This window comes from Sus scrofa, chromosome 17, assembly GCF_054392235.1.
Source record: "Sus scrofa isolate SSC_HxYL_T2T_F1_AM1 chromosome 17, Sscrofa_HxYL_maternal_Yorkshire_Landrace_v2.0, whole genome shotgun sequence".
NCBI classification, from domain to species: Eukaryota; Metazoa; Chordata; class Mammalia; order Artiodactyla; family Suidae; genus Sus; species Sus scrofa.
Window position 1 is genome coordinate 58,639,323 of NC_139399.1, and position 12,532 is coordinate 58,651,854.

General features: G+C 45.1%; 1 protein-coding gene across 24 annotated transcripts in view; it reads right to left on the reverse strand.

Annotated features, from left to right (window-relative positions):
* STAU1 (staufen double-stranded RNA binding protein 1) overlaps positions 1 to 12,508 on the reverse strand; it is a 98,475-nt gene extending 85,967 nt beyond the window's left edge. For all 24 annotated transcript variants that reach the window (XM_085004210.1, XM_085004193.1, XM_085004199.1 and 21 more), the window contains exon 1: positions 12,453 to 12,508. The gene's annotated coding sequence lies outside the window, so the exon portion shown is untranslated. The remainder of the gene's footprint in view (positions 1 to 12,452) is intronic.
* Positions 12,509 to 12,532: the final 24 nt, after the last annotated feature.

The window sequence follows — 12,532 nt, forward strand, 5'->3', positions numbered from 1 at the left end:
TATGTACAAAGGTTTCAATTTTTCCACACTCTTGCCAATAATTCTTGTTGTCAGTTTTTTTTTTTTTTTCAATGATAGCCATCTTAGTGGATGTGACAGTTTCCGTGGTATTTTTTTTTTTTTCTTTTTAGGGTCATACCTGTGGGATATGGAGGTTCCCAGGCTAGGGGTCGAATAAGAGCTGTAGCCAATGGCCTACACCACAGCCACAGCAACTCAGGATCTGAGCTGCATCTTCGACCTACACCACAGCTCACGGCAATCCCGGATCCTTAATCTACTGGCTAGGGATCGAACGTGCGTCCTCATGGATGCTAGTAGGGTTCATTAACCACTGAGCCACGATGGGAACTCCCAGTTCCTGTGGTTTTTATTTACATCTCCCTAATGATTAGTGATGTTGAACATCTCTTTGCCTAGAACACAGAGGCCTTCCCTAAGTCTTTTATGTAACAGTCACAGCAGCTGCTATTAGCATCCTTCTATAAATGTGTCTAGTTGTCCTTTTTGGCACTTTAGATAGGACTGTACTTTTCTGTTTCCTTGATGTGGAGTGTGGCTGTATGACTTGATTTGACCAATAAAATGTGAAGTGACATGTGCTATTTCTGGGCAAAAGATCTAAGAGGCACTTCACTCACTGTCATATTTCCTTCTCATTGCTTCAGTATTCATCAAATCCTCTGATAAGATGAAGCCTTTGTAAGCCTGCGCCCAAGGGTGATGACAGTAAGCAGAGCTCCCAACATCATCATTTTGATGTTATTTTGAAGAATCTGGCAGCTATTTAAAAATTTAAACAAAAAAATAAAAAATAAAAGGAGTTCCCATCATGGCACAGTGGTTAATGAATCCGACTAGGAACCATGAGGTTGCAGGTTCGATCCCTGGCCTTGCTCAGTGGGTTAAGGACCTGGCATTGCTGTGAGCTGTGGTGTAGGTTGCAGACATGGCTCTAAGGCTCGAATCCCATGTTGCTGTGGCTCTGGCATAGGCCAGCAGCCCAGCTCCGATTCAACCCCTAGCCTGGGAATCTCCATATGCCACGGGAGTGGCCCAAGAAATGGCAAAAGGACAAAAAAAAAAAAAAAAAAAATTTAAGCATAGGGAGTTCCCCCTATGGTACAGCGGGTTAATGATCCAGCTTGTCTCTGTGGAGGTACTGGTTCAATCGCCAACCTGGTACAGTGGGTTAAGGATCTAGTGTTGCTACAGCTGTGATGTAAGTTTAAGCTCCCGCTCAGATTCCATCCCTGGCCCTGGAACATCTATATGCCTTGGGGTTGGCTGAACAAGAAAAAAATTTAAACATAGAGTTAACATATGACTCAACAATTCTACTCCTAATTCCAAAGAGAACTGAACATATACGTCCACACAAAAACTTGTACATGTATGTTCATGGCAGCATTATTCATGATAGCCTAAAAATGGAAACAATACAAATGCTCATTAAATCTGGCATATCCATACACTTCAGCCATGTATGGAAGAATGAGGTACTGAAACATGCTACAACATGGATGAACCTGGGGACATGCTAAGTGAAAGAGCCAGTCACATATTATACAGTTACATGAATTTTCAAGAAAAGAAAAATCCATAGAGACAAAAAGTAGATTAGCAGTAGCCTAGGATTCAGGTGTGTGCGGGAGGATTCCCTGGAAATCTTCATTTGGTGCCTCTTTCTGCATCTTCAGTTCTCAGCATTGGAACAGTTTTTTGTTTTTGTTTTTTTTCCCCTTTTCAGTTGCCCCTGTGGCACATGGAAGTTCCCAGACCAGGGATTGAATCTGAGCCAGAACTGCAACTTATGCCACAGCTGCAACAATGCCGTATCCTTAACCCACTGTGCCACAGTGGGAACTCCATGGAACGCTTTTATCAACCTGCCTTCTTATTTTCATTTTTATTACCTATTTGTACTGGTTCTACAACCTACCAAAAGTGTGACCTGGAGTTCCCACTGTGGTGCAGCGGAAACAAATCCAACTAGGAACCATGAGGTTGTGGGTTCAATCCCTGGCCTCGCTCAGTGGGTTAAGAATACGGTGTTGCTGAAAGTTGTGGTGTAGGTCACAGATGCAGCTTGGATCTGGCATTGCTGTGGCTGTGGTGTTGGCCGGCAGCTGCAGTTCTGATTTGACCCCTAGCCTGGGAACCTCCATAATGCCCATAGGCCACAAGTGTGGCCCTAAAAAGCAAAAAAAAAAAAAAAAAAAAAAAAAAGTGTGACCTGGGGCAAGTTCCTTATCTTCCTGTGCCTCAGTTTCTTCCCCTGTAAAGTAGGGATATGAAGGCATCATTAGGAAGGTTACACTTCAAATTCATGAGGTGAGGAGAGGGAATGAGATGGCAATGTCCCCTGTGTCTGGAACAGAGTCTGCAAACAAGGCAAGAGCTCAAAAAATATTTGTGGAATTAATGAAAACTTTGTTATCTAGCAAACTGATCTTGAGTTGGTGCCACCATTCCGTAGCAAATACTGCTCAATAGTAATTATTGAGAACATCCACCTTGATGCTCTGGAAATGAAATCAGTTGGAAACTCTCTTGTTTGAATTGCAGGGGGAAACGTGGTTTTCCTAAATACGGCTAAAGTTCTGGGGCCGACGTTAGACCCCTCAAAGAGAAAATCTGCTTTCCTGTTTTGCACTCTGTTCTTCTTAGACTTTGGTTTGGAGAAGAGATAAGAAATTAAGTTGGGATGAGGAGGAGGAGGGGTGTGAATGAGGCAAGATGGATTTTACAGGCAAATGCAGCAAATCCCCAAAGCTCCTAACATCTCCGACCTCCAAGGATCTCAAAGAACTTGCTCATTCTTGGGCAAGGTTGTTAAGATTTCCACATCTATCTGGATCTTCTCAATTGCAAGTTATTTAGGGGAATTAAGATCGGAGTGCAGCCTGGATTTGGCACCGTCTAACAAATATTTAGTGAGGCTTAAGCCTATGGGACACCATGTACAGGGCAGGGAGCTGCAGAGCACTGGAATAGTCTGGTGGTACCAGGATGGAGGCAAGCAGACACAAGGAAGTGCAAAACAAGCCTCGTGCCATGAGAAGTCCAAATAGATCATCCTGGCATTCTGGGAAGAGATCCTATCTGTAGGTGGAAAGAGCCACAATAGGGTTGCTAGAGGAAGCTGCATTTCCAGGGAAGTTTTATTTCCTTGGGAACATTGCACAACCCTTCCTGAGAGCAGATGTGTTTTTCTAAAAACAGCCTTAGCTCTTGGTATCATTTTACCATTTATTTTATTCATATTGTGTTTTCCCCCTCAAATTGAAAACAGTAATACTGCTCCCCTCTTTCCCAATTACAAATATATGGTCTTTTTGGCCACACGTAAGACATGTGTAAATTCCTGGGCCAGGGATCAAACCCATGCCGCAGCAGCAACCTGAGCCATAGCAGGGACAGTGCCAGATCCTTAACCTGCTGAGCCACCAGGGACCTCCTACATGATCATTAAAAAAAAAAAAAAAAAAAAATCAAGTATGGAGTTCCCGTTGTGGCACAGTGGAAACAAATCCGACTAGGAACCATGAGGTTGCATGTTCGATCCCTGCCCTTGCTCAGTGGGTTAAGGATCCTTTGTTGCTGTCACTGTGGCTTAGGCCAACAGCTGTAGCTCCGATTCAGCCCCTAGCCTGGGAAGCTCCATATGCTGTGGGTGTGGTCCTCAAAAGCAAAAAAAAAAAAAAAAAAAAAAAAAAAAAAAATCAAGTATTAGTAGTTCCTGCTGTGGCAGTGAGTTAAGAATCCAACTGCAGCGGTAAAGGTGGTTGCAGAGGTGTGGGTTCAATCCCAGGCCCAGGCCCAGTGGGTTAAAGGATCCAGCAGCAGCTGCAGCTTGAATTCAATCCCTGGCCCAGGAATGTCTGTACACCATAGGTGCGGCCATTTGTGTGTGTGTATATATATATATAAAGAGAGATAGAAAGAGAAACTATTAAAGAAGTAACTAAAAATCACCCCTAATTTTACCCACCAGAGATAAATTTTAGTATACGTGCCTCTTTGACTGTGACAGATTTCCTGTTGTCCTCAAGAGCTCTTACCCACTTCTTCCATAGTAGTAGAATTCTAGAACTTCAGTTGGGCATATGGTGGCTGCTCAGAGTTAAAACCTCTATTTCATAGCCCCTCTGCAGGAGGTGTGCCCAGAGACTAAGCTCTGGCCAATGCGACAGAAGCATAAATCCTGGAAGTGTGATTTTTTTCCTTGCCCCTTCCTTCCTGCTTGCTGGAATTCGGACTGATGGCTGGAGGTTTAGCAGCTATTTTAGACAGTGTGGTGGAAGCCATGTAATGATGCTGTGAATCAGAAGGAGGGAAGGAGTCTGGGTCCCTGAGGACTCTGGGAAACCACTCTCCTTGCTCTTTTATTTAAAAGAGAACTCAAGGGAGTTCCCGTCAAGGCTCAGTGTATTAAGAGCTGACTAGTATCCACGAGGATGCAGGTTCGATTCCTGGCCTTGCTCAGTAAGTTAAGGATCCAGCATTGCCTCGAGGTGTGGTGGAGGTCACAGATGAGGCTCGGATCTGGCATTGCTGTGGCTGTGGTGTAGGCTGGCAGCTGCAGTTCTGGTTTCACCCCTAGCCTGGGAACATCCATGTGCTGTAGGTGTGGCCCTAAAAAAAAGACAAGACAAAACAAAAACCCTGCAAACTTGAATCAACTGCAAACTGGAATGAATGGCCACTTCCAGGGAGAAGGGGTGTTGAAGCAAACCAAGAACAAGTCCCTTTTACCTCATCCAGCCCTCCAGCCTCCCCCAGGCGCCCCCTACTGGAGGATCCTAACAGGAAGGCCAATAGCAAAGTATATACAAATGTCCATTTATGAAATAGCAATACCTAGTCCATTAATAACTGACATTATAAAGTGCTTACTGTATACCAAGTGCTGTTTTAAATAATGCCATCTAACAACTCTAAGGTCAGTGTTATTTTTTTTGGGGGGGGAGGGGTTGCCCATGGCATGCAGAAGTTCCTGGGCCAGGGATTGAACCTGCGCCAGAGCAGTGACCCAAGCTGCAGCAGTGACAATGCCGGATCCTTAACTTGCTGTACCACAAGGGAACTCCAGGTTGGTGTTATTCTACTGACATTTTACAGGTGAGAAAACTGACACACAGAGAAGTTAATCTGCCAAAGTCACAATTTAAAGTCACAAGTAGCAAGAGGTGGAGCCAAGATTTGAACCTAGAGAGCTAGTTCTAGAAGCTGTGAGCTCAACCACTGTGGTAAACTGTCTTTTTTTTTTTTTTTTTTTTGGCCACGCCCTTGGCATGCAGAGCTTTCTGGACCAGGGATCAAATCTTCACCACAGCAGTAACCAGAGCTACAGCAGTGACAATGCTGGCTTAACCTGCTGAGCCACCAGGGAACTCCCTAAACTGCCGTTATAACAAATATTTATTGAACATCATCACCAGGTGTGAGGCAGGGGAATAAAATGTTGAGCAAAACCAGCCCATTCTTGGTCCTCACAGAGCTGGTAGTCTAGTTGGGGGAGTGTGGAAGACCATTAATCAACTCAATACAAATGAAAGTAAAGTTGAAACTGTGCCTGGAGTTCCCATCATGGTGCAGCAGAAACGAATCCAACTAATAACCATGAGGTTGCAGGTTTGATCCCTGGCCTTGCTCAGTGGGTTAAGGATCCAGCGTTGCTGTGAGTTGTGGTGTAGGTTGCAGATGCGGTTCCGTTCTGCCTTTGCTGTGGCTGAGATGTAGGCCAGCAGCTCTAGCTCCGATTTGACCCCTAGCCTGGGAACCTCCATATGCCACAGGTACGGCCCTAAAAACTAAAAAAAAAAAGAAAGAAACTATGCCTGATGCTCAAAGAAGAACTGCATTGATCAAGACAGCCTTCTATGAAAAAATGAAAAAAAAAAAAAAAAAAAGAAAGAAAGCAAGCGAGAAAGAGAGTGAGAAGGAAGGAAGGAAGGAAGGGTTTGACCTAGTCAGCAGTAGGAATAGGGCCAGACCAAGGACTATGGAGGGGGTTGTAGGCTCAGGAAGAGGTTTGTCTTTATCCTAATAAATAATGGGGAGCCACTCAAGGGTTTTCCGAAGAGCACTAGGGGCTGGGAATGGTGAGCAAGACCTGATGCAAGGAAGCTGGTTTGGGGGCTACTGTCTAGGTGAGAGGTAATGGTGGTGGTAGAGATGGAGAATTAGAGGGGACTGTAAGGTGCTTAAGAGATAATACTGAGAGGACGTGGTGATAAATTGGAGGTTGCAGAGGGAATATTTAGGGAGAGGGAGTATTTAAGGAGAGGGAGAAATCAAGGATGCATGACTCTGAGCAGGATTACTATCCACTGAGTTGGGGGATGGAGAAAGGTCTGACTGGACCAACATTTAGGCAGAAGAGCGGACACATCTTGGAAACTGATTGGATATCAGGTGCTAAAGATGGAGGCATTTTGTTTTCAAAGATATAACTTGTTATAACTGCACTATCAAAAGTATTTGCCATTAGGAAGTTCCCTTGTAGGTTAAGGGTCTGGCATTGCCATAGCTGTGGCAAAGGCTGCAACTGTGACGTGGGTTCGATCCCTGGTCTGGGAACTTTCACATGCAGCAGGTACATACAAAAAAGAAAAAAAAAAGTGTTTGCTAATAGTTATATGTGGCTATTTAAATTAACTAAAATAAAAACAGAAAATTTGATTCCTTGACTTGCCACATTACAAGTGTTCAACAGACACATGTGGCTAGTGGCCATCATATTGGATAGCACAGTTATAAAACATCTACATTGCCGCAAAAAGTTGCAGGAGTTCTGTTGTGGCTCAGCGGTAATGAACTGGACTAGTATCCATGAGGATGTGGGTTCGATCCCCGGCCTTGCTCCATGAATTAAAGATCTGGCGTTGCCGTGAGCTGTGGTGTAAGTTGCATTGTGGCTCAGATCCCAAGTTGCTATGGCTGTGGCAAAGGCCGGAAGCTACAGCTCCGATTGGGCCCCTAGCCTGGGAACTTCATATGCAGCAGGTGCGGCCTTAAAAAAAAAAATTTCCAGTGGACAGCATCAATCTAACAGTTGGCATTTACTAGATGTTTTGCAATAAACGAAGTCTGTTCCCCTGTTCCCCTCCTTCTTTGTCTTTAATCCCATGTAGATGATGTCTTGGTTTTCTAAGAGGTCAAGGCAGGAGTTCCTGCTATGGTGCAACAGGATGGGCAGCATCTCTGTAGCCCTGGAATGCAGGTTTGATCCTCACCCTGGCACAGTGGGTTAAAGGAGCCTGCATTGCCGAAGCTGTGGCCTGGGTTGCAACTGCAGCTCAGATCTGATCCCTGGCTTGGGAACTCCATGTGTTGTGGGGTGGTGAAAGAAGAAAGGAAGGAAGGGAAGGAAGAAAAGAAAGAGAGGGAGGAAGAAAGAAAAAGTCAGTGTTCTAAACACTGACATCTACCTACCATGTATTGTGCGGACCTCTAAGGCAGTGTGACTCAAACTGTAAACTGTTCATCACCTGCTCAGGACACTATAAGCACAGAAATCGAGAATAAGCTTTCAAAAAGTTTTCTAGCAAGCTGACATTTCCCTAACATTGTTACTGTATTTTTCAAAAGTACCAGTCTGCAGTGGACTGGAAATTTAAAATTCTGGCCCTTCACTGTAGGCAGTGCACTTGCAGAACTGCTCCAAGGTGCAATGATGGATTGGACATGGTTCCTGCCCTCCAGAGCTCAGGGAAGAGTGGAGGGAGCCAGAGTTGACATAAGGCCTATTTGAGTTGAGCACACATTAACATACAGACTTGACAGACATCCGAAAATGATTCAAAAATGCATACGGGGGAGTTCCCGTCGTGGCGCAGTGGTTAACGAATCCGACTAGGAACCATGAGGTTTCGGATTCGGTCCCTGCCCTTGCTCAGTGGGTTAACAATCCAGCGTTGCCGTGAGCTGTGGTGTAGGTTGCAGATGCGGCTCGGATCCTGAGCTGCTGTGGCTTTGGCGTAGGCCGGTGGCTACAGCTCCGATTCAACCCCTAGCCTGGGAACCTCCATATGCTGCGGGAGCGGCCCAAGAAATAGCAAAAAAAAAAGAAAAGAAAAGACAAAAAAAAAAAATGCATACGGGCATTCATTCACTCATTTATCTAGTAATTGCTGAAGGCCTACTGTGTACTAAGCACTACTGTTTGCACAGAGCAGCAAACAGGATAGACAGGGCGTGCACACTTCTGGAGCTCATATCTAGTAAAACAGTCTCTGAACAAGTTCACCAAGTAAAGAAAACTATCTCAAAGAGTGCTAAGTGCTACAAGGAAAATAAAAGAGGGATGACATAGAGAGTGACTGTAGGATCAGCGCTACTGGTTTAGAGGGTGGTGAAAGGACTCACTGAAGAAGTGCATTTCTTTGTTTTGGCTGTGCTCAGGGCATGTGGAAGTTCTTGGGCCAGGGATCGAATCCAAGCCACATCAGTGATCCGAGTGGCAGCACTGACAACCCTGGATCCTTAACTAACCCACTGCACCATAAGAGAACTCCCAGAGGTGTCATTTGAATTGAAATCTGAGAGTTCTCGTTGTGGCTCAGCGGGTTACGAACCCAACTGATATCCATGAGGATTGGGTGCGATCCCTGGCCTCTTTCAGTGGTTAAGGATCTGGCATTGCTGCTGTTGTGGTGTAGGCCAGCAGCTGCAGCTCCGAATGGACCCCTTGCCTGGAAACTTCCATATGCTGCAGGTGCCCCTCAAAAAAGCAAAAAATAAATAAAAGAAACAAATTGATAAAAAATTAAAAGAATTGAACTGAAACCTGAGGATGGGAAAGAGCCAGTCGAGGATTGAGAGGAGGGCTGCATTTAGGCTGCAGCAACAGTCAGCACCAAGGTCTTTTTTGGTTTTTTTTTTTTTTTGTCTTTTTGCTATTTCTTGGGCTGCTCCCGCGGCATATGGAGGTTCCCAAGCTAGGGATCGAGTGGGAGCTGTAGCCACCAGCCTACACCAGAGCCAAAGCAACGCGGGATCCGAGCCACATCTGCAACCTACACCACAGCTCACGGCAACGCCGGATTGTTAACCCACTGAGCAAGGGCAGGGACCGAACCCGCAACCTCATGGTTCCTAGTCCGATTCGTTAACCACTGCGCCACGACGGGAACTCCCTTTTTTTTTTTTTTTTTTTTTTTTTAATTTTAGGGCCACATCTGAGGCATGTGGAAGTTCCCAAGCTAGGGGTCCAATCAGAACTGCAGCTACCAGCCTAGGCCACACCCACAGGAACGCCAGATACGAGTCCCATCTGTGACCTACAGCACAGTTCGTAGCAACACCTGATTCTTAACCCACTGAGTGAGGCCAGAGATCAAAGCAACGTCCTCATGGATACTAGTCAGGTTCATTACTGCTGTGCTATGCTGGGAACTCCAGCACGAAAGTCTTAAGACATTGCCTTGTATAAATAAGAAGGTCCATGTAGCTGCAGTGTAGTGAACAAAGGGGAAAGGAGTAGGCAGTGTAGTGAACAAAGGGGAAAGGATATACCACATTTTGTTTATCCATTCATCCATCAATAAACACTTGGGGAGTTCCCTGCAGGAAGAAATCAGGATTTTGTTCTAAGTACACTGTAATGTTCCAGGAGGGCATCAAGGCAGTATGGCTGGGGTTTTTCAAAGGACTGTTGCGTGAAGAATGGATTGAAGGGAGCCAAGAGTAGAATTAGGGAGACTAGCAAAGACTGTTGCAGACATCCAGTTGGGAGGAAACAGGTGGTGATGGTAGAGGGTAAAGAGAAATGGACAGAAGGTCAATCAGATGGGGCTTCTGCTTTTCACTGTCTGGAACAAAGGATTTCACTTGAGATGACTGAATGGTGTTCAGGGGACTGATGAGGCCCCTGTAACTGTATTAAATTTTTTTTTTTTTTTTGCTTTTTAGGGCCGCATCTGTGGCACATGGAGGTTCCCAGGCTAGGAGTCCAATCGGAGCTACAGCTGCCAGCCTATTCCACAGTCACAGCAAAACCAGATCCGAGCCGCATCTGCGACCTACACCACAGCTCACGCAACGCCGGATCCTTAACCTGATGAGCAAGGCCAGGGATCAAAGTCACAACCTCATGGCTCCTAGTTGGATTTGTTTCCACTGTGCCACAATGGGAACTCCTAGGAACCACGAGGTTTCAGGTTCAATCCCTGGCCTTGCTCAGTGGGTTAACGATCCGGCGTTGCCGTGAGCTGTGGTGTAGGTTGCAGACAGAGCTGGGATCCCGTGTTGCTGTGGCTCTGGTGAAGGCCAGTAGCTATAGCTCCGATTGGACCCCTAGCCTTGGAAACTCCATATGCTGCAGGAGCGGCCCAAGAATTGGCAAAAAAGACAAAACAACAACAACAACAAAACCCAAACACACAGACAAAAGCATTGGCAAGAATGTGGAGTAACTGGAACACTCACACATTACTGTTAGGAATGTAAAATGGTATGGGCACTGTGGAAAATATTTTGGTGGTTCCCCAAAAAGCTAAATATAGAATTATCGTATAATACAGCAACTTCACTCTGAGCTATACACCCAAAAGTACTAAAAAAAAGGACTCAAATAGGAGTTCCCTTGTGGCATAGTAGGTTAAGGATCCAGTGTTGTCACTGCTGTGGCCTGAGTCGCTGCTGTGGCTCAGGTTCAATCCTTGGCCTAGGAACTTCCGCATGCCAAGGGCATGGCCAAAAAAAAGAGGAACTCGGAGTTTCCACTGTGGCACAGTGGCTGATGAATCCGACTAGGAACCATGAGGTTGAGGGTTTGATCCCTGGCCTCACTCAGTGGGTTAACGATCCGGCGTTGCCGTGAGCTGTGGTGTAGGTCACAGACGCAGCTCGGATCTGGCATTGCTGTGGCTGTGGCGTAGGCCGGTGACTACAGCTCTGATTAGACCCCTAGCCTGGGAACCTCCATATGCCGCGGGAACAGCCCTATAGAAAAGGCAAAAAGACAAAAAACAAAAACAAACAAACAAAAAAGAGGAACTCAAAATAGATCACTAAATGCCAGTGTTCTTTACAGCATTATCTACATTAGCCAAAAGGTAGAAACAACCCAAGTGGTTTTTCTTGTTGGTCTTTTGTTCCTTTTTAGGGCTGCACCTGCAGTATATGGAAGTTCCCAGGCTAAGGGTCGAATTGGAGCTGCAGATGCAGGTCACAGCCACAGCATCTGACCCATGTCTCAGGCTCTGAGCCACGTCTTCAACCTATACTGAAACTCTCGGCAACACCAGATCCTTAACCCACTGAGCGGGGCCAGGGATTGAACCCTGATCCTCGTGGATACTAGTTGGGTTCATTATCGCTGAGCTGCAACGGGAACTCCCCAAGTGTTTATTGACGGATGAATGGATAAACAAAATGTGGTATATCCATGCAACAGAACATTAATCAGCCATAATGAATTTCTGACACATACAACATGGATGAACTTTGAAAACACTATGCTAAGTATAAGCCAGACACAAAAGGACATATACTGTAAAATTCAGCTGACATGAAATATCTAGAACAGGCAAATCCATAGAGACGGAAAGTAAGTTAGGGGTTACCAAGGAATGGGGAGAAAGAAGAATGGGGAGTTATTGCTTAATAGTTAACAGGGTTTCTGCTTGCACTCATGAAAAAGTTTTGGAAACATACAGCAGTGATGGTTGCGCAACATTGTGAATGTAGTTAATGACAATGAACTGCATGCTTAAAAATAGTTAAAATGGCACACACACACACAAAATCAACTTAACCTACTTGTGTGGCACAAACTGCAACTCAGTTGCAAAAAGGAAGTACTGACATGGAAGGAGCTAACAGCTATGAAGGAAGATGGGTAGACCAGGAAGACTTCATGTAGGAGGTGGTGTTTAGGGAACTTTAAGAATCTGTTTTTCCACAAGGAGAAAAGAGAGGAAAAGTTCCTGATAAGCTGTGAGACCTACTTTCCTAAGGACTCTGGAGCCATGGTCTCAGTTATCATCTTGGCTCTGTAATTAACTGGCTCTGGGACCTTGGGAACCTTTCTGTGCCTCACTTTCTTCATCTATAAAATGATGAGAGTACTGATACTTTCTGCTAGGACTGCGTGAGAATTAAATCAGTTAATATATCGGGAGTTCCCTGGTGGTACAGCAGTCAGGACTCAGAGCTTCACTGCTACTGGTCTGCGAACTGAGATCCCACATCAAGCCGCTGCACGCTGCAGCCAACAACAAAAGGATTTTGCAACACCTGGCGCAGAGTAAATGTTATATAAGCATTAGTTATTTTTACTTTTGTCTTTTTTTGTTCTTATGAAAATAAATGTTCATTGTGGAAAAATCTAAGACAAAAATAAAAATAACATAATTACCACTCAGAGACAACCTCTACCAAACATTTATTGTATTTTCTTCCACAATTTTATGGGCATAAATATACGGAGCTTATCCACGCACCTCTTTAAACTTTCTTCTCCGCACCACCTGCACTCTTCCGACTGTCCCAGCGTTTTGGGAGCGCCAAAATAATGGAATTT